This window comes from Xenopus tropicalis, chromosome 9, assembly GCF_000004195.4.
Source record: "Xenopus tropicalis strain Nigerian chromosome 9, UCB_Xtro_10.0, whole genome shotgun sequence".
Lineage (NCBI taxonomy): Eukaryota > Metazoa > Chordata > Amphibia > Anura > Pipidae > Xenopus > Xenopus tropicalis.
This window is the reverse complement of record NC_030685.2, coordinates 88,900,246-88,919,697: the sequence shown is the minus strand read 5'-3', so window position 1 is coordinate 88,919,697 and position 19,452 is coordinate 88,900,246. Positions and strand designations below refer to the sequence as shown.

General features: G+C 52.1%; 1 protein-coding gene across 1 annotated transcript in view; it reads left to right on the top strand.

The window, feature by feature from the left end:
* Nucleotides 1-18,294: 18,294 nt before the first annotated feature.
* Nucleotides 18,295-19,452, top strand: part of sema5b (semaphorin 5B) — a 140,711-nt gene continuing 139,553 nt past the window's right edge. The window contains 1 exon segment of the mRNA XM_031892879.1: nucleotides 18,295-18,531. The gene's annotated coding sequence lies outside the window, so the exon portion shown is untranslated.

Here is a 19,452-nt window from a genome sequence, read left to right as displayed (position 1 = left end):
TGGCCCCCTTCTACTGCCCCAACTACTTGCCCCCCTGCCTATTGCCCCTTCTACTGCCCAACTACTGCCCCCTGCTATTGGCCCCTTCTACTGCCAACTACTGCTCCTGCTATTGGCCCCTTCTACTGCCCAACTACTGCCCCCTGCTATTGGCCCCTTCTACTGCCCAACTACTGCCCCCTGCTATTGGCCCCTTCTACTGCCAACTACTGCCTCCTGCTATTGGCCCTTCTACTGCCCAAGGCTACTGCCCCCTGCTATTTGGCCCCTTCTACTTGCCCAACTACTGCCCCCTGCCTATTGGCCCTTCTACTGCCCAACTTACTGCTCACCCTGCTATTGGTCCCCTACTGCTGCCCCAACTACTGCCCCCTGCTTATTGGCCTCTACGTGCCCAACTGCTGCCCCCTGCCTATTGGCCCCCTCTACTGCCCAACTACTGCCCCCCTTGCTATTGGCCCCCTCTACTGCCCTTTACTGCCCCCTGCTATTGGCCCCTTCTACTGCCCCCTGCTATTGGCCCCTTCTACTGCCCCCTGCTATTGGCCCCTTCTACTGCCCAACTACTGCCCTCCTGCTATTGGCCCTCTTCTACTGCCCAACTACTGCCCCCCTGCTATTGGCCCCTTCTACTGCCCAACTACTGCCCCCTGCTATTGGCCCCTTCTACTGCCCAACTACTGCCCCCTGCTATTGGCCCCTTCTACTGCCCAACTACTGCCCCCTGCTATTGGCCCCTTCTACTGCCCAACTACTGCCCCTGCTATTGGCCCCTTCTACTGCCCAACTACTGCCCCCTGCTATTGGCCCCTTCTACTGCCCAACTACTGCCCCCTGCTATTGGCCCCTTCTACTGCCCAACTACTGCCCCCTGCTATTGGCCCCTTCTACTGCCCAACTACTGCCCCCTGCTATTGGCCCCTTCTACTGCCCAACTACTGCCCCCCTGCTATTGGCCCCTTCTACTGCCCAACTACTGCCCCCTGGGCCCCTTCTACTGCCCCCTGCTATTGGCCCCTTCTACTGCCCAACTACTGCCCCCTGCTATTGGCCCCCTTCTACTGCCCCCTGCTATTGGCCCCTTCTACTTGCCCATGCTATTGGCCCCTTCTACTACCCCCTGCTATTGGCCCCTTCTACTGCCCAACTACTGCCCCCTGCTATTGGCCCCTTCTACTGCCCAACTACTGCCCCCTGCTATTGGCCCTTCTACTGCCCAACTACTGCCCCCTGCTATTGGCCCCTTCTACTGCCCAACTACTGCCCCCTGCTATTGGCCCCCTTCTACTACCCCTTCTACTGCCCAACTACTGCCCCCTGCTATTGGCCCCTTCTACTACCCCCTGCTATTGGCCCCTTCTACTGCCAACTACTGCCCCCTGCTATTGGCCCCTTCTACTGCCCAACTACTGCCCCCTGCTATTGGCCCCTTCTACTGCCCAACTACTGCCCCCTGCTATTGGCCCCTTCTACTGCCCAACTACTGCCCCCTGCTATTGGCCCCTTCTACTGCCCAACTACTGCCCCCTGCTATTGGCCCCTTCTACTGCCCAACTACTGCCCCCCTGCTATTGGCCCCTTCTACTGCCCAACTACTGCCCCCTGCTATTGGCCCTACTGCTGCCCAACTACTGCCCCTGCTATGGCCCCTTCTTACTGCCCCTGCTATTGCCCCTTCTACTGCCCAACTACTGCCCCCTGCTATTGGCCCCTTCTACTGCCCCTACTGCCCCCTGCTATTGGCCCCTTCTACTGCCCCCTGCTTTGGCCCCTTCTACTGCCCAATTGGCCCCTTCTACTGCCAACTACTGCCCCCTGCTATTGGCCCCTTCACTGCCCAACTACTGCCTCCTGCTATTGGCCCCTTCTACTGCCCAACTACTGCCCCCTTGCTATTGGCCCCTTCTACTGCCCAACTACTGCCCCCTGCTATTGGCCCTTCTACTGCCCCCTGCTATTGGCCCCTTCTACTGCCCAACTACTGCCCCCTGCTATTGGCCCCTTCTACTGCCCCCTGCTATTGGCCCCTTCTACTGCCCAACTACTGCCCCCCTGCTATTGGCCCCTTCTACTGCCCAACTACTGCCCCCTGCTATTGGCCCCTTCTACTGCCCAACTACTGCCCCCTGCTATTGGCCCCTTCTACTGCCCAACTACTGCCCCCTGCTATTGCCCCTTCTACTGCCCAACTACTGCCCCCCTGCTATTGGCCCCTTCTACTGCCCAAACTACTGCCCCCCTGCTATTGGCCCCTTCTACTGCCCCCCTGCTATTGGCCCCTTCTACTGCCCAACTACTGCCCCCTGCTATTGGCCCCTTCTACTGCCCCCTGCTATTGGCCCCTTCTACTGCCCAACTACTGCCCCTGCTATTGGCCCCTTCTACTACTGCTACCTGCCCAACTACTGCCCCCTGCTATTGGCCCCTTCTACTGCCCAACTACTGCCCCCTGCTATTGGCCCCTTCTACTGCCCAACTACTGCCCCCTGCTATTGGCCCCTTCTACTGCCCAACTACTGCCCCCTGCTATTGGCCCCTTCTACTGCCCAACTACTGCCCCCTGCTATTGGCCCCTTCTACTGCCCAACTACTGCCCCCTGCTATTGGCCCCTTCTACTGCCCAACTACTGCCCCCTGCTATGGCCCCTTCTACTGCCCCCTGCTATTGGCCCTCTACTGCCCAACTACTGCCTCCTGCTATTGGCCCCTTCTACTGCCCAACTACTGCCCCCTGCTATTGGCCCCTTCTACTGCCCAACTACTGCCCCCCTGCTATTGGCCCCTTCTACTGCCCAACTACTGCCCCCTGCTATTGGCCCCTTCTACTGCCCAACTACTGCCCCCTGCTATTGGCGCCTTCTACTGCCCCCTGCTATTGGCCCCTTCTACTGCCCCCTGCTATTGGCCCCTTCTACTGCCCAACTACTGCCCCCTGCTATTGGCCCTTCTACTGCCCAACTACTGCCCCTGCTATTGGCCCCTTCTACTGCCCAGCTGCTGCTCCCCCCCCCCAAGTTTCTACCCTACAGCTACTACCCCCCACTATTTTCTTCAGTGTACTTCCCCCATCTACTCCCCTCCATCAACTGCCCCAGCTCCTGCCTCCCAGGTACTTCTATCAGTGACTGCCCTCCAGCCCCGCTACTTCCCTCCACTGTACTGCCCCCATCCACTCCCCTCCATCAACTGCCCCCTGCCTTCCAAAAATTGCCCCAGCAGATGCAGAGGACAAGCCACAGGCAGGGGGCGCTGCCGCCACCAAGGGACAGAGACCGAGGGAAATGATTGGCTGTTGAATCTAGCGAATCAGTGTTTCTCTCTACTGGTATCGGAAGTGAAACAATTAATATAATTAATAGAATCCCAACTCGTTTCCTACAGAAACTGATTCGTTTGGGGAATATTTATTGTGCCCCTCGGTGACTAATTAATTCCTTTCATATCCTTATTGCACCATCCTTCTTATAATTAAGGACCCAATGATATGGAGCCTGTGGCCCAAGGCATGCTGGGAAGGGGCCCAATGGTGGGGCTACGGGGGCTTTCTTTTCCCCACAAACAGGAAACGTTTCCCTTTCTCCCACTCAGATTCCGAGACATTTTCCAAAGGCCCCAGGGGCCAATGGTACCGCCCATACACAGAGCTGCAGTATGGTGGCCCCGCCCCCCTCTCTATGCGCCATAATGGCGAGGGAGCTGCCATGTTGTTTCCCTTTGATTCTTTTATCCAGAAGAACCTTCAGAACCCAAGGACCCAATGATAACCATAAAGGATATTTGGTTTCTTATTCATTCAATTTGCGCTTCCGTCAAAAAAGGTGTAAAAAAAAAAAATTGCACACGTCAAAAAAGTCACGCGGAACCCACGTTTTGCCAATTTTTCCATAGTTTTGCGCTTTTTTCACAAATGTTTCCGAATTTTTTGTAAATTTTTCACCAATTTTTCCATAGTTTTGCGCTTTTTTCGCAAATGTTTCCTAATTTTTTTTAAATTTTTCACCAATTTTTCCATAGTTTTGCGCTTTTTTCGCAAATGTTTCCTAATTTTTTGTATATTTTCACCAATTTTTCTATAGTTTCGCGCTTTTTACGCAAATGTTTCCTAATTTTTTGTACATTTTCCACCAATTTTTCCATAGTTTTGCGCTTTTTACGCAAATGTTTCCTAATTTTTTGTACATTTTCACCAATTTTTCCATAGTTTTGCGCTTTTTACGCAAATGTTTCCTAATTTTTTGTACATTTTTCACCAATTTTTCCATAGTTTTGCGCTTTTTACGCAAATGTTTCCGAATTTTTTGTAAATTTTTCACCAATTTTTCCATAGTTTCGCAAATTTTTCGGGAAAGCGAACGGGACAGATTCACTTTACTCCGAGTCTGAAATAACAAATCAGCAGGTTTCGCCTTCGTAGTTCTGAAAAAACAGTAACTTTACTCCCGGGGGCATCGGATCTTCCCAAAAAGCAGAATTCCTTCTCCCCGGCTCCCTACGTTGCCCCCCTACGCCAGGATCACATGACTGGTGAGTGCCCAATGATATCGCAATCACCTTGTACTGATGGGGGGGCAGGACTGCCATCGGGGGGGGTGTTGGGCCCCGTGAAATCTTCTTTTGTAAGGGGGAACAGTCGCGCCACGAAAGTTACGCAAATTCCAAGAAAACAACGTAACTTGCCTAGAAACGTAAGAAACTCGCGTATCAAGCAAAAACCAATGTAGAGAAGCTTTGGACAAACCCCACTGACCCCCCAATTAACTGACTGACTGATTAATCATTAATTATTGTTACTATTGTTATGAACTTCTACTGACAGGTTATTGGGCCCCACAGCAACATCACTGGGCCCCGACACTTACGCAGTTTATGTAACTTAGGCAAAAACTTACGCTACTTTCAAATAAACTTACGTAACTTAGGAACAAACCCCACTGACCCCCCAATTAAAAAACTGACTTATTAGCTCATTAATTATTGTTGCTATTTATATGAACTGCTACTGACTTGTTATTGGGCCCCAAAGCAACATCACTGGGCCCCTAAACTTATACAAAAATGTACGTAACTTCCATATCCAGCAATGACAGCGCAGAGCAGGGGCAGGTAGGTGGGAAAGGGTTAAACTTAGGGCAAACCCCACTGACCCCCAATAAACAGACTGACTTATTAACACATTAACCAATGGAACTCTTTATATGAACTGCTTATTATACAGTAACAGTAACGGATCTGGCCCTGTACCATCTCTAATGTATGTGCCATGTATACTTGTAACTGACTGTAAGCTCTTTGGATCAGAGTGCTCTAATCTCTAGAGATCTGTGTATCGGTATATTCCCCCAGGCAGTATCAGGGAATATATGATAATAATAACCTGTACCCCCATATTGGGAGCCGCTTCACCCCATGTTAGAGGGAGCTGAGTACACAAAGCCGCCACTAGGTGTCGCCGCTGCCTCACAGGTGGTTCTTGCACCAGCCAATAGGATTAAGGGCTTGTGACTCGGCCGATGGCTCCTATTCATGGTGCAGCCAAAAGACCAAGAAATAGAAATGGAAATGTTTCTTCAATTACAGTTTCCCGGGAAATAGCCCACCCTTAACCCCTTCAGTCCTGGGTCAGTCCCAATCCCATTGCCTCTCCATCACTGCAGCCTCTGAGATTGGAGGTTCTCTCTATCAGAAAGTGATTGAGGCCTCGGATTCTTGCTCTTCGGCCCGGGATCCAATCAGGAGCCTGAAGGAACGGCGCCGTGTCCCTACTGTCATTATAAATCCAATTATAACTGGTAAAAAGGGGGCTGTCAGCCAGGGGCTTCCACATATTGTGCCCTTTGATGAGGGCTGGCTCTTTATTCCATACAGTATGGCATCTCCTACCCATATGTATAAATATAAATATACAGAGAAGGAATGTTCTGGGCACACAATAAGCTGTACCCCCATACTGTACTGTCTAAGGGAAACACTATGGCACCCCCTACCCATATGTATAAATATAAATATACAGAGAAGGAATGTTCTGGGCACACAATAAGCTGTACCCCCATACTGTACTGTCTAAGGGAACACTATGGCACCCCCCTACCCATATGTATAAATATAAATATACAGAGAAGGAATGTTCTGGGCACACAATAAGCTGTACCCCCATACTGTACTGTCTAAGGGAAACACTATGGCACCCCCTACCCATATGTATAAATACAAATATACAGAGAGGGAATGTTCTGGGCACACAATAAGCTGTAACCCCCATACTGTACTGTCTAAGGGAAACACTATGGCACCCCTAACCCATATGTATAAATACAAATATACAGAGAAGGAATGTTCTGGGCACACAATAAGCTGTACCCCCATACTGTACTGTCTAAGGGAAACACTATGGCACCCCCTACCCTATGTATAAATACAAATATACAGAGAGGGAATGTTCTGGGCACACATAAGCTGTACCCCATACTGTACTGTCTAAGGGAAACACTATGGCACCTCCTCCCATATGTATAAAATACAAATATATCAGAGAGGGAATGTTCTGGGCACACAAAAGCTGTACCCCATACTGTACTGTCTAAGGAAACACTATGGCACTCCTACCCTATGTATAATACAAATATACAGAGAAGGAATGCTCTGGGCACACAATAAGCTGTACCCCATACTGTACTGTCTAAGGGAAACACTATGGCACCCTACCCATATGTATAAATACAAATATACAGAGAGGGAATGTTCTGGCACAACAATAAGCTGTACCCCCCATACTGTACTGTCTAAGGAAACACTATGGCACCCCCTACCCATATGTATAAATACAAATATACAGAGAAGGAATGTTCTGGGCACACAATAAGCTGTACCCCCATACTGTACTGTCTAAGGGAAACACTATGGCACCCCCTACCCATATGTATAAATACAAATATACAGAGAAGGAATGTTCTGGGCCACACAATAAGCTGTACCCCCATACTGTACTGTCTAAGGGAAACACTATGGCACCCCCTACCCATATGTATAAATACAAATATACAGAGAGGGAATGTTCTGGGCACACAATAAGCTGTACCCCCATACTGTACTGTCTAAGGGAAACACTATGGCACCCTCCTACCCATATGTATAAATACAAATATACAGAGAGGGAATGTTCTGGGCACACAATAAGCTGTACCCCCATACTGTACTGTCTAAGGGAAACACTATGGCACCTCCTACCCATATGTATAAATACAAATATACAGAGAAGGAATGTTCTGGGCACACAGTAAGCTGGTACCCCCATACTGTACTGTCTAAGGGAAACACTATGGCACCCCTACCCATATGTATAAATACAAATATACAGAGAAGGAATGTTCTGGGCACACAATAAGCTGTACCCCCATACTGTACTGTCTAAGGGAAACACTATGGCACCCCCTACCCATATGTATAAATACAAATATACAGAGAGGGAATGTTCTGGCACACAATAAGCTGTACCCCCATACTGTACTGTCTAAGGGAAACACTATGGCACCTCCCTACCCATATGTATAAATACAATATACAGAGAGGGAATGTTCTGGGCACACAATAAGCTGTACCCCCATACTGTACTGTCTAAGGGAAACACTATGGCACCTCCTTACCCATATGTATAAATACAAATATACAGAGAAGGAATGTTCTGGGCACACAGTAAGCTGTACCCCCATTACTGTACTGTCTAAGGGAAAACACTATGGCACCCCTACCCATATGTATAAATACAAATATACAGAGAAGGAATGTTCTGGGCACACAGTAAGCTGTACCCCCATACTGTACTGTCTAAGGGAAACACTATGGCACCCCCTACCCATATGTATAAATACAAATATACAGAGAAGGGAATGTTCTGGGCACACAATAAGCTGTACCCCCATACTGTACTGTCTAAGGGAAACACTATGGCACCCCCTACCCATATGTATAAATACAAATATACAGAGAGGGAATGTTCTGGGCACACAATAAGCTGTACCCCCATACTGTACTGTCTAAGGGAAACACTATGGCACCTTAACCCATATGTATAAATACAAATATACAGAGAGGGAATGTTCTGGGCACACAATAAGCTGTACCCCCATACTGTACTGTCTAAGGAAACACTATGGCACCCCCTACCCATATGTATAAATACAAATATACAGAGAAGGAATGTTCTGGGCACACAATAAGCTGTACCCCCATACTGTACTGTCTAAGGGAAACACTATGGCACCTCCTACCCATATGTATAAATACAAATATACAGAGAAGGAATGTTCTGGGCACACAATAAGCTGTACCCCCATACTGTACTGTCTAAGGGAAACACTATGGCACCCCTACCCATATGTATAAATACAAATATACAGAGAAGGAATGTTCTGGGCACACAATAAGCTGTACCCCCATACTGTACTGTCTAAGGGAAACACTATGGCACCCCCTACCCATATGTATAAATACAAATATACAGAGAAGGAATGTTCTGGGCACACAATAAGCTGTACCCCCATACTGTACTGTCTAAGGGAAACACTATGGCACCCCCTACCCATATGTATAAATACAAATATACAGAGAGGGAATGTTCTGGGCACACAATAAGCTGTACCCCCATACTGTACTGTCTAAGGGAAACACTATGGCACCTCCTACCCATATGTATAAATACAAATATACAGAGAAGGAATGTTCTGGGCACACAATAAGCTGTACCCCCATACTGTACTGTCTAAGGGAAACACTATGGCACCTCCTACCCATATGTATAAATACAAATATACAGAGAAGGAATGTTCTGGCACACAATAAGCTGTACCCCCATACTGTACTGTCTAAGGGAAACACTATGGCACCCCCTACCCATATGTATAAATACAAATATACAGAGAGGGAATGTTCTGGGCACACAATAAGCTGTACCCCCATACTGTACTGTCTAAGGGAAACACTATGGCACCTCCTACCCATATGTATAAATACAAATATACAGAGAATGTTCAGCAAAAGAGAAAATAAATATGAGTTTCCTGCAGGGAATTATTTCACATTAATTGAGCCAAAATTAATTTCTGTTCCCTGAGGTTTTTCTATCTTCTATTTTTGGCAGTTAATGCAGTTTATTTGCCCCGTTGGGGTATAATTGCAATTATCATAATTGGAGGCGGAGCCTCTGACTGACAGATAATAGTGGGTGGTGATATTGTCAGGGTTTCAGGGAGTGAATTCTGCACTGGATTTGATTGTGGGGGGGGGGGGGGTCATATGGGAAAGTGAAGGGTTAATTTTGAGGCAATTCTGCATTTATCTTCACCCCCCAACTAGTAGACGAGTAAACTCATTCCCTGAGCCATTAGACTGCTTGGAGTTTGTTAAAAAGTGATTTACAGCCAATTGAACTCAATAAGAAAATTGAAAAAAGAGAAAAAAAAAGTGAATTAGTTCTGCGCTGTCCCAACAGGCTCTTCATTCATTGGCCGAGATCAGCGAGAGAGAGACAGAGACAGAGAGAGACAGAGAGACAGACAGAGAGAGAGAGGGAGAGACAGAGAGAGAGAGGGAGAGAGAGGAGAGAGAGAGAGAGAGAGAGAGGGAGAGACAGACAGAGAGAGAGAGGGAGAGACAGAGAGAGGGAGAGAAAGAGAGAGAGGGAGAGACAGACAGACAGAGAGACAGACAGACAGAGAGAGAGAGGGAGAGAGAGACAGACAGAGAGAGAGAGGGAGAGACAGAGAGAGAGGGAGAGAGAGAGAAAGAGAGAGAGGGAGAGAGAGACAGAGAGAGAGGGAGAGACAGAGAGAGAGACAGAGAGAGGGAGAGAGAGACAGAGAGAGAGAGAGAGACAGACAGAGAGAGAGAGAGAGGGAGAGAGAGAGGGAGAGAGAGGTAGAGACAGAGAGAGAGACAGAGAGAGAGAGAGGGAGAGAGAGGAGAGAGACAGAGAGAGAGGGAGAGACAGAGAGAGAGACAGACAGAGAGAGAGAGGGAGAGAGAGAGGGAGAGAGAGGGAGAGAGGGAGAGAGAGGAGAGAGAGAGACAGAGAGAGAGGGAGAGAGAGAGGGAGAGAGAGACAGAGAGAGACAGAGAGAGAGAGAGAGAGACAGAGAGAGAGACAGACAGAGAGAGAGAGGGAGAGAGAGAGGGAGAGAGAGAGAGAGGGAGAGAGAGACAGAGAGAGACAGAGAGAGAGAGAGACAGAGAGAGAGACAGACAGAGAGAGAGAGGAGAGAGAGAGACAGAGAGAGAGGGAGAGAGAGAGAGAGGGAGAGAGAGACAGAGAGAGACAGAGAGAGAGAGAGACAGAGAGAGAGATAGACAGAGAGAGAGAGGAGAGAGAGAGACAGAGAGAGAGACAGACAGAGAGAGAGAGGAGAGAGAGAGACAGAGAGAGAGGGAGAGAGAGAGAGAGGGAGAGAGAGACAGAGAGAGACAGACAGAGAGAGAGAGGAGAGAGAGAGACAGAGAGAGAGACAGACAGAGAGAGAGAGGAGAGAGAGAGACAGAGAGAGAGGGAGAGAGAGGGAGAGAGAGACAGAGAGAGACAGAGAGAGAGAGAGACAGACAGAGAGAGAGAGGAGAGAGAGGAGAGAGAGAGAAAGAGGAGATCTGTGGGGATCTGTGGGGCACAAATCTATGGGATCCCCCCGGGGCGAGACATCAGCACATTGATACGGTCTCTCTGATCATTTCTATTGGTTTGGGCCGGTGTCTCCTATTGGGCACATCAGGGAAATCTGCTGGTTCTGTTACAAACAAGGGGGTCTCTCTGTGTGTGACGTCTCTAGGGGGAGAGGGGGCAGCGCTGGCAGGTTGTTTGCCATACAGAGGGGGGCGCTCTCACACTGGGCACTGACTGAACTGCAGTCCATGAATTCCACCTGCTGAGCAATGAGACCCAGGGCAAAGCCTGCGCCCACAAACAGCCCATCAGCCCCCCGCGGCCCACCCAAGCTCCCCGCAGCCCACCCAAGCCCCCCCACATTCCACCCAAGCCCCCCACATCCCATCCAAGCCCCCCACGGCCCACCCAAGCCCCCCACGGCCCACCCAAGCTCCCCACATCCCACCCAAGCCCCCCACATCCCACCCAAGCCCCCCACGTCCCACCCAAGCTCCCCACATCCCACCCAAGCCCCCCACATCCACCCAAGCCCCCCACGGCCCACCCAAGCTCCCCACATCCCACCCAAGCCCCCCACATCCCACCCAAGCCCCCCACGTCCCACCCAAGCCCCCCACATCCCAACCAAGCCCCCCACATCCCACCCAAGCCCCCCACGTCCCACCCAAGCTCCCCACATCCCACCCAAGCCCCCCACATCCCACCCAAGCCCCCACGGCCCACCCAAGCTCCCCACATCCCACCCAAGCCCCCCACATCCCACCCAAGCCCCCACGTCCCACCCAAGCCCCCCACATCCCAACCAAGCCCCCCACATCCAACCCAAGCCCCCACGAGGCCCACCCAAGCCCCCCCCACGGCCCACCCAAGCCCCCCGCGTCCCACCCAAGCCCCCCACATCCCACACAAGCCCCCCACAGCCCACCCAAGCCTCCCACGTCCCACCCAAGCCCCCCGCGGCCCACCCAAGCTCCCCACATCCCACCCAAGCCCCCCACATCACACACAAGCCCCCCACGTCCCACCCAAGCCTCCCACGTCCCACCCAAGCCTCCCACGTCCCACCCAAGCCCCCCGCGGGCCCACCCAAGCCCCCCACATCCCACCCAAGCCCCCCACATCACACACAAGCCCCCCACAGCCCACCCAAGCTTCCCACGTCCCACCCAAGCCCCCCGCGGCCCACCCAAGCCCCCCCGCATCCCACACAAGCCCCCAAAGCCCACCCAAGCCTCCACGTCCCACCCAAGCCCCCGCGGCCCACCAAGCCCCCCACATCCCACCCAAGCCCCCCGCATCCCACACAAGCCCCCCACAGCCCACCCAAGCCTCCCACGTCCCACCCAAGCCCCCCCACCTACCGACAAAAGGCCAAGTAATTCAAACGATAAACCAATCTAGAGAGCAATATAGACAGACCCCATACCTGGGAAGGTTACAGACCCCCAAAGAGACAGACCCTGAGTCAGTACAGACTGAGTGCCCACAGCCCGGAGATACAACCAGCACTGACAGACCCACAGGCCCAGGGGAGAGCTAATTGTCATGTGACCAGGGGGCAGTTGAGGATGAGGCCCAAACACTCAGCACTGAGGGGCCCCCCAATCCCAGAGACCCCCCCTTATCACTTCCCAGAATTCACTTCCATAGAAGAAAAGAGGAAACTCCACATCCTACTGGGGGAAGAGACAGGAACAGTCTCATAGACTGCAAGAGACAGACTGCCCCCAACCCCACCCATTACACCCCCATATACTGCCCCTCTAAGCCCACCCATTACACCCCCATATACTGCCCCCACCCCACCCATTAACCCCCATATACTGACCCTCTAACCCCACCCATTACACCCCCATATACTGACCCTCTAACCCCACCCATTACACCCCCATATACTGCCCCCACCCCACCCATTAAACCCCCCTATTCCTAAATACTGTGCCCTAGCCCCACCCATTACCCCCCCAATACCCATATACTGCCCCCAATCCCCACCTATTACACTTGAACACAAGAGACAGAGACAGAGAGAGACTGGGGGTGCGAGACAGAGAGAGACAGAGGGAGAGACTGGGGTGCGAGACAGAGAGAGACAGAGAGAGACAGAGAGAGAGATTGGGGGTGTGAGACAGAGAGAGACAGAGAGAGAGATTGGGGGTGTGAGACAGAGAGAGACAGAGAGAGAGATTGGGGGTGTGAGACAGAGAGAGACAGAGAGAGAGATTGGGGGTGTGAGACAGAGAGAGACAGAGAGAGACAGAGAGAGAGATTGGGGGTGTGAGACAGAGAGAGACAGAGAGAGAGATTGGGGGTGTGAGACAGAGAGAGACAGAGAGAGAGATTGGGGGTGTGAGACAGAGAGAGACAGAGAGAGATTGGGGGTGTGAGACAGAGAGAGACAGAGAGAGAGATTGGGGGTGTGAGACAGAGAGAGACAGAGAGAGACAGAGAGAGAGATTGGGGGTGTGAGACAGAGAGAGACAGAGAGAGAGATTGGGGGTGTGAGACAGGAGAGAGACAGAGAGAGACAGAGAGAGATTGGGGGGTGTGAGACAGAGAGAGACAGAGAGAGAGATTGGGGGTGTGAGACAGAGAGAGACAGAGAGAGGAGATTGGGGGTGTGAGACAGAGAGAGACAGAGAGAGATTGGGGTGTGAGACAGAGAGAGACAGAGAGAGAGATTGGGGTGTGAGACAGAGAGAGACAGAGAGAGACAGAGAGAGAGATTGGGGGTGTGAGACAGAGAGAGACAGAGAGAGAGATTGGGGGTGTGAGACAGAGAGAGGACAGAGAGACAGAGAGAGATTGGGGGTGTGAGACAGAGAGAGACAGAGAGAGAGATTGGGGGTGTGAGACAGAGAGAGACAGAGAGAGAGATTGGGGTGTGAGACAAGAGAGACAGAGAGAGATGGGGGACAGAGAGAGACAGAGAGAGAGATTGGGGTGTGAGACAGAGAGAGACAGAGAGAGAGATTGGGGGTGTGAGACAGAGAGAGACAGAGAGAGAGATTGGGGGTGTGAGACAGAGAGAGACAGAGAGAGATTGGGGTGTGAGACAGAGAGAGACAGAGAGAGAGATTGGGGGTGTGAGACAGAGAGAGACAGAGAGAGACAGAGAGAGAGATTGGGGGTGTGAGACAGAGAGAGACAGAGAGAGAGATTGGGGGTGTGAGACAGAGAGAGACAGAGAGAGACAGAGAGAGAGATTGGGGGTGTGAGACAGAGAGAGACAGAGAGAGAGATTGGGGGTGTGAGACAGAGAGAGACAGAGAGAGAGATTGGGGTGTGAGACAGAGAGAGACAGAGAGAGATTGGGGGTGTGAGACAGAGAGAGACAGAGAGAGAGATTGGGGGTGTGAGACAGAGAGAGACAGAGAGAGACAGAGAGAGAGATTGGGGGTGTGAGACAGAGAGAGACAGAGAGAGAGATTGGGGGTGTGAGACAGAGAGAGACAGAGAGAGAGATTGGGGGTGTGAGACAGAGAGAGACAGAGAGAGAGATTGGGGGTGTGAGACAGAGAGAGACAGAGAGGAGATTGGGGTGTGAGACAGAGAGACAGAGAGAGACAGAGAGAGATTGGGGGTGTGAGACAGAGAGAGACAGAGAGAGAGAGATTGGGGGTGTGAGACAGACAGAGACAGAGAGAGACAGAGAGAGACAGAGAGAGAGATTGGGGGTGTGAGACAGAGAGAGACAGAGAGAGAGATTGGGGGTGTGAGACAGAGAGAGACAGAGAGAGAGATTGGGGGTGTGAGACAGAGAGAGACAGAGAGAGATTGGGGGTGTGAGACAGAGAGAGACAGAGAGAGAGACTGTGGGTGTGAGACAGCGAGAGACAGAGAGAGACTGTGGGTGTGAGACAGCGAGAGAGAGACTGGGGGTGCGAGACAGAGCGAGAGGCTACAGTAAGTTACACAGAGAATGTCTCAGACTCTCCCGTGGGTTTCAGGTCAGTACTTGCCCCAGACAGATGTGCCCCTGGGTGGGGGGGTCGTTACCTGCCCCCCGGGGGCTTCTGGAGGAATAAAGCAGCTCTGAGTGGTCCCGACAGTGACAGGGCGAGACCTACAGACTCACATTGCTGTCTAATTGCCCTGAGCAGACTGGGGGCTGGGATTCCGCACAGGTTCTGCCCTTATAAGTACCCCGGGGCCCGAACTGCTACCCCGGGGCCCGATAGTGTTAGCGCCCCCAGACTGCTCTATATACTGCTGCATATTGTGGGGGGCAGGTAACGGCAGGGGGGCTCCTCTGCACAGAGAAAAGCCAGAGACCCCGAATGGACAAACACTGGGGGCCCCCCTGCACCCCTACTGGGATTTCTGGCAGAAGCAAATCCCCCCACTCATTAAAGGGAAACTTGTATTTACTTTGTTTGTTTCTCTTCCTGTTATTTACTGTTTCCTTTTCCATTTCATTATTTTCATCCACCAACTAATAATATAATATTCATCTCTGGGGCCTGACCATGGGAAAGAGAGCAGCCCAGGAGCAGGAAGTACAGAGAATCAGAGCTCTGTACCTGGGTAAGTACTGGGGGGAGATTGGATTCACTTACCCAGGGGGGGGAGGTTCCTGTCTGACCATGGGAAAGAGAGCAGCCCAGGAGCAGGAAGTACAGAGAATCAGAGCTCTGTACCTGGGTAAGTACTGGGGGGAGATTGGATTCACTTACCCAGGGGGGGGGAGGTTCCTGTCTGACCATGGGAAAGAGAGCAGCCCAGGAGCAGGAAGTACAGAGAATCAGAGCTCTGTACCTGGGTAAGTACTGGGGGGAGATTGGATTCACTTACCCAGGGGGGGGAGGTTCCTGTCTGACCATGGGAAAGAGAGCAGCCCAGGAGCAGGAAGTACAGAGAATCAGAGCTCTGTACCTGGGTAAGTACTGGGGGAGATTGGATTCACTTACCCAGGGGGGGGGGAGGTTCCTGTCTGACCATGGAAAGAGAGCAGCCCAGGAGCAGGAAGTACAGAGAATCAGAGCTCTGTACCTGGGTAAGTACTGGGGGAGATTGGATTCACTTACCCAGGGGGGAGGTTTCTGCCTGACCATGGGAAAGAGAGCAGCCCAGGAGCAGGAAGTTACAGAGAATCAGAGCTCTGTACCTGGGTAAGTACTGGGGGGAGATTGGATTCACTTACCCAGGGGGAGGTTCCTGCCTGACCATGGGAAAGAGAGCAGCCCAGGAGCAGGAAGTACAGAGAATCAGAGCTCTGTACCTGGGTAAGTACTGGGGGGAAGTTACTGATTAAAGGATTAATTAGGGTGTAAGACTGACCCAGAATGTGGGTGTACATGTTACTTCCTGTCTCCGGATATAAAGGATAAGTAAACCCTAATACAATAACCATTCACCTGCTGGGTACTTACCTCCCTACACAATGGGCACATTCCTGCAGTTGCCCCTCTGTTAGTGCCCATGGCCCGGGGCATCAGATTGCTGCACATTCCTGGGTGGCCACTAGAAGGAGCTCTTGCTCAGGCAAATTTCCCATTGCAATCACTGCAAAGTAGGAACCTGATCCTGTCAGTGAGTTACATGGAGTCCTGCCCCCCCTGCCTGGACATAGGGAGGAGAGCAGCAATGTACAGGCAGGGCTTGGGGCTCACTCATTGGCTGCTAGGGGCAATGGGCCAAGATGTTCAGGGTCGGTACAATCCTTCATTTTCCTTTCTAGCCCTAAATCTGAATTCCCGACTCAGTTTTCCCGTTTAGCGCGGAACATCGGCCGCGCCGGCAGCCAATAGAATTTCTCTTTAACATCCGAGCGCCGGCGGGTCATGAATATGTAAAACACGTTTAAAAATATGACATTTAAAATGATTTTCCTTCCCATGATGGAAACGCTGCCGGGGCTCCATCTCCCTGCTAAGTACAATTACTCAGGAGTCGCACTGCTTGTGTACCGGGGATTCTGCCCCAACTTTGCCTCATAATATGCTGAATTTTATTTGCCCTTTTATCAGCAGCTCTAACCCCCCCCCCCCCATACACAGACTACAGGAATAAAGGGTAAGTATAAACGACTGGTACCCAGGTACAGAGCTCTGATTCTCTGTACTTCCTGCTCCTGGGCTGCTCTCTTTCCCATGGTCAGACAGGAACCCCCCCCTGGGTAAGTGAATCCAATCTCCCCCCAGTACTTACCCAGGTACAGAGCTCTGATTCTCTGTACTTCCTGCTCCTGGGCTGCTCTCTTTCCCATGGTCAGACAGGAACCTCCCCCTGGGTAAGTGAATCCAATCTCCCCCCAGTACTTACCCAGGTACAGAGCTCTGATTCTCTGTACTTCCTGCTCCTGGGCTGCTCTCTTTCCCATGGTCAGGCAGGAACCTCCCCCTGGGTAAGTGAATCCAATCTCCCCCCAGTACTTACCCAGGTACAGAGCTCTGATTCTCTGTACTTCCTGCTCCTGGGCTGCTCTCTTTCCCATGGTCAGGCAGGAACCTCCCCCTGGGTAAGTGAATCCAGTCTCTCCCCAGTAGATAGGCTGTCTGTGGCACCTTACAGCCCCCCTGGCATTCCCAGTACCCAGAGGCACAAACAGCCCCCCCCCCCCCAGCCCAATAAATAGTGACTGTCTGTGGCACCTTACAGCCCCCCTGGCATTCCCAGTACCCAGAGGCACAAACAGCCCCCCCAGCCCAATAAATAGTGACTGTCTGTGGCACCTTACAGCCCCCCTGGCATTCCCAGTACCCAGAGGCCCCTCTCTGGGTAGGGAACCCCATAACCTGACTGCCCTTACAGTAAGGAACCCCTTCCTATGCTGATGGTGAGATCCCCTTTCCTCCCCACCCCCAATGTATCACTCATTCCCCCTCTCTTGGTAGGGAACCCCATAACCTGACTGCCCTTACAGTAAGGAACCCCTTCCTATGCTGATGGTGAGATCCCCTTTCCTCCCCACCCCCAATGTATCACTCATTCCCCCTCTCTGGGTAGGGAACCCCATAACCTGACTGCCCTTACAGTAAGGAACCCCTTCCTATGCTGATGGTGAGATCCCCTTTCCTCCCCACCCCCAATGTATCACTCATTCCCCCTCTCTGGGTAGGGAACCCCATAACCTGACTGCCCTTACAGTAAGAAACCCCTTCCTATGCTGATGGTGAGATCTCCTTTCCTCCCCACCCCCAATGTATCACTCATTCCCCCTCTCTGGGTAGGGAACCCCATAACCTGACTGCCCTTACAGTAAGAAACCCCTTCCTATGCTGATGGTGAGATCCCCTTTCCTCCCACCCCCAATGTATCACTCATTCCCCCTCTCTTGGTAGGGAACCCCATAACCTGACTGCCCTTACAGTAAGGAACCCCTTCCTATGCTGATGGTGAGATCCCCTTTCCTCCCCACCCCCAATGTATCACTCATTCCCCCTCTCTGGGTAGGGAATCCCATAACCTGACTGCCCTTACAGTAAGGAACCCCTTCCTATGCTGATGGTGAGATCTCCCTATACATATCCCCAGCCTGTAGCGCAATGTGCCAGTCAGACAGTGCCAGCCTACACCCATGCCCCTGTATGTGCCTGTAAAGCCTTTGCCAGCGCCGCTTTTGTGCAGATGCCCGAACACAATGCCCATATGGCAGGGAGGGGCGGGGCAGGGGGCGGGGACACTGACATCAGCGCCTCCCCCTCCTCTCCCTGCAGCTCCGCTCTGTGTTGCAGCCGCTGAGCTCACAGTCCGCTCCGGTTCTGCTCTCTCCTCCCGGGACCCCTGAGCGCTAGTTGGGCCCCTGGAAGCCCTGGGATCTGTACCGAGCGCCCCTGGAACCCTCCGCACCCCGGGACTGGCAGCCCTGCGCCCCCCTTTGGACTTGTGGGACCCCCGGACCCTGCAGCACTCCCATGCCCTGAGGACCCCCATCTCCGGACCCAGTAAGTACCGGTTCGGTGTTGCTGCTGTGATTGGGCCCGGAATGGCTGCTGGGAAATGTTTTCTGTTACTCGGAGGCTGTTTTGGGGGGGCTGGGGGTGCTGCTGGGGGTCTCTGGCATTTATATTCATTAAAGGGGCGAATTCTCTGTTTTGCACCGATTTGATATCAGTTTTGCGCCCCCCCTGCCCCCCAATTACTTTCTGGGTGCCCCCTGTGATATACCCCCCTGCCCATGCTGATACCCCCCTGCCCATGCTGATACCCCAATGCCCATATTCTATATCATAGACCAACTCAGGTACCCCTATCAGTCACCCCCCCTTGTCCTTGTGATGCCCCATTAAGCATCTTGCCCATCCCAGTGCCAATTTATCAAGCTGACAGTCGCACAATGGGGCATTATCTGGGGGCTATTAATCCCTTTGTCACCGGCTTCAAACTTAAATCTCACGTTTGAGGGTTTCAAAAGGAACAAAGGGGGCAGAGAAGGCATTGGGGGCAGGTACCCAGGTAATAGATGCCAATAAAACAGGACTGGGATTAAATGCCATCAGGAGGGGGTGTTTTCCTTCTCTGTGTGACCCCTCAATGAAGCGCTTGTGGGGCAGGGGCAATTAGAGAAAGGCTTGTGCCCCCTTGTCAGCGAAGGGGCTGCAGTGGCACCAAACTCAAGCTGAGGCTCTCGGGGGATTCTGGGAGTTGTAGTTCAGCTATAGGGCTGCAGGTTGGATTAAACATTATGGGGTATTATGCCTGAATTACCCACCTCGGGGGCAATAATCCCACCCTGCGATTCCCCACGCCGATCATCTTATTGTTCCATAAACAGAGATCTTGAACCTTTTCCCCGTGGGTGCCCCTGACTGGGGCAGGTTGGTAGGTAGGTGGGTAGGTGGGTGGCGGTGGGATCCTTACGGGAT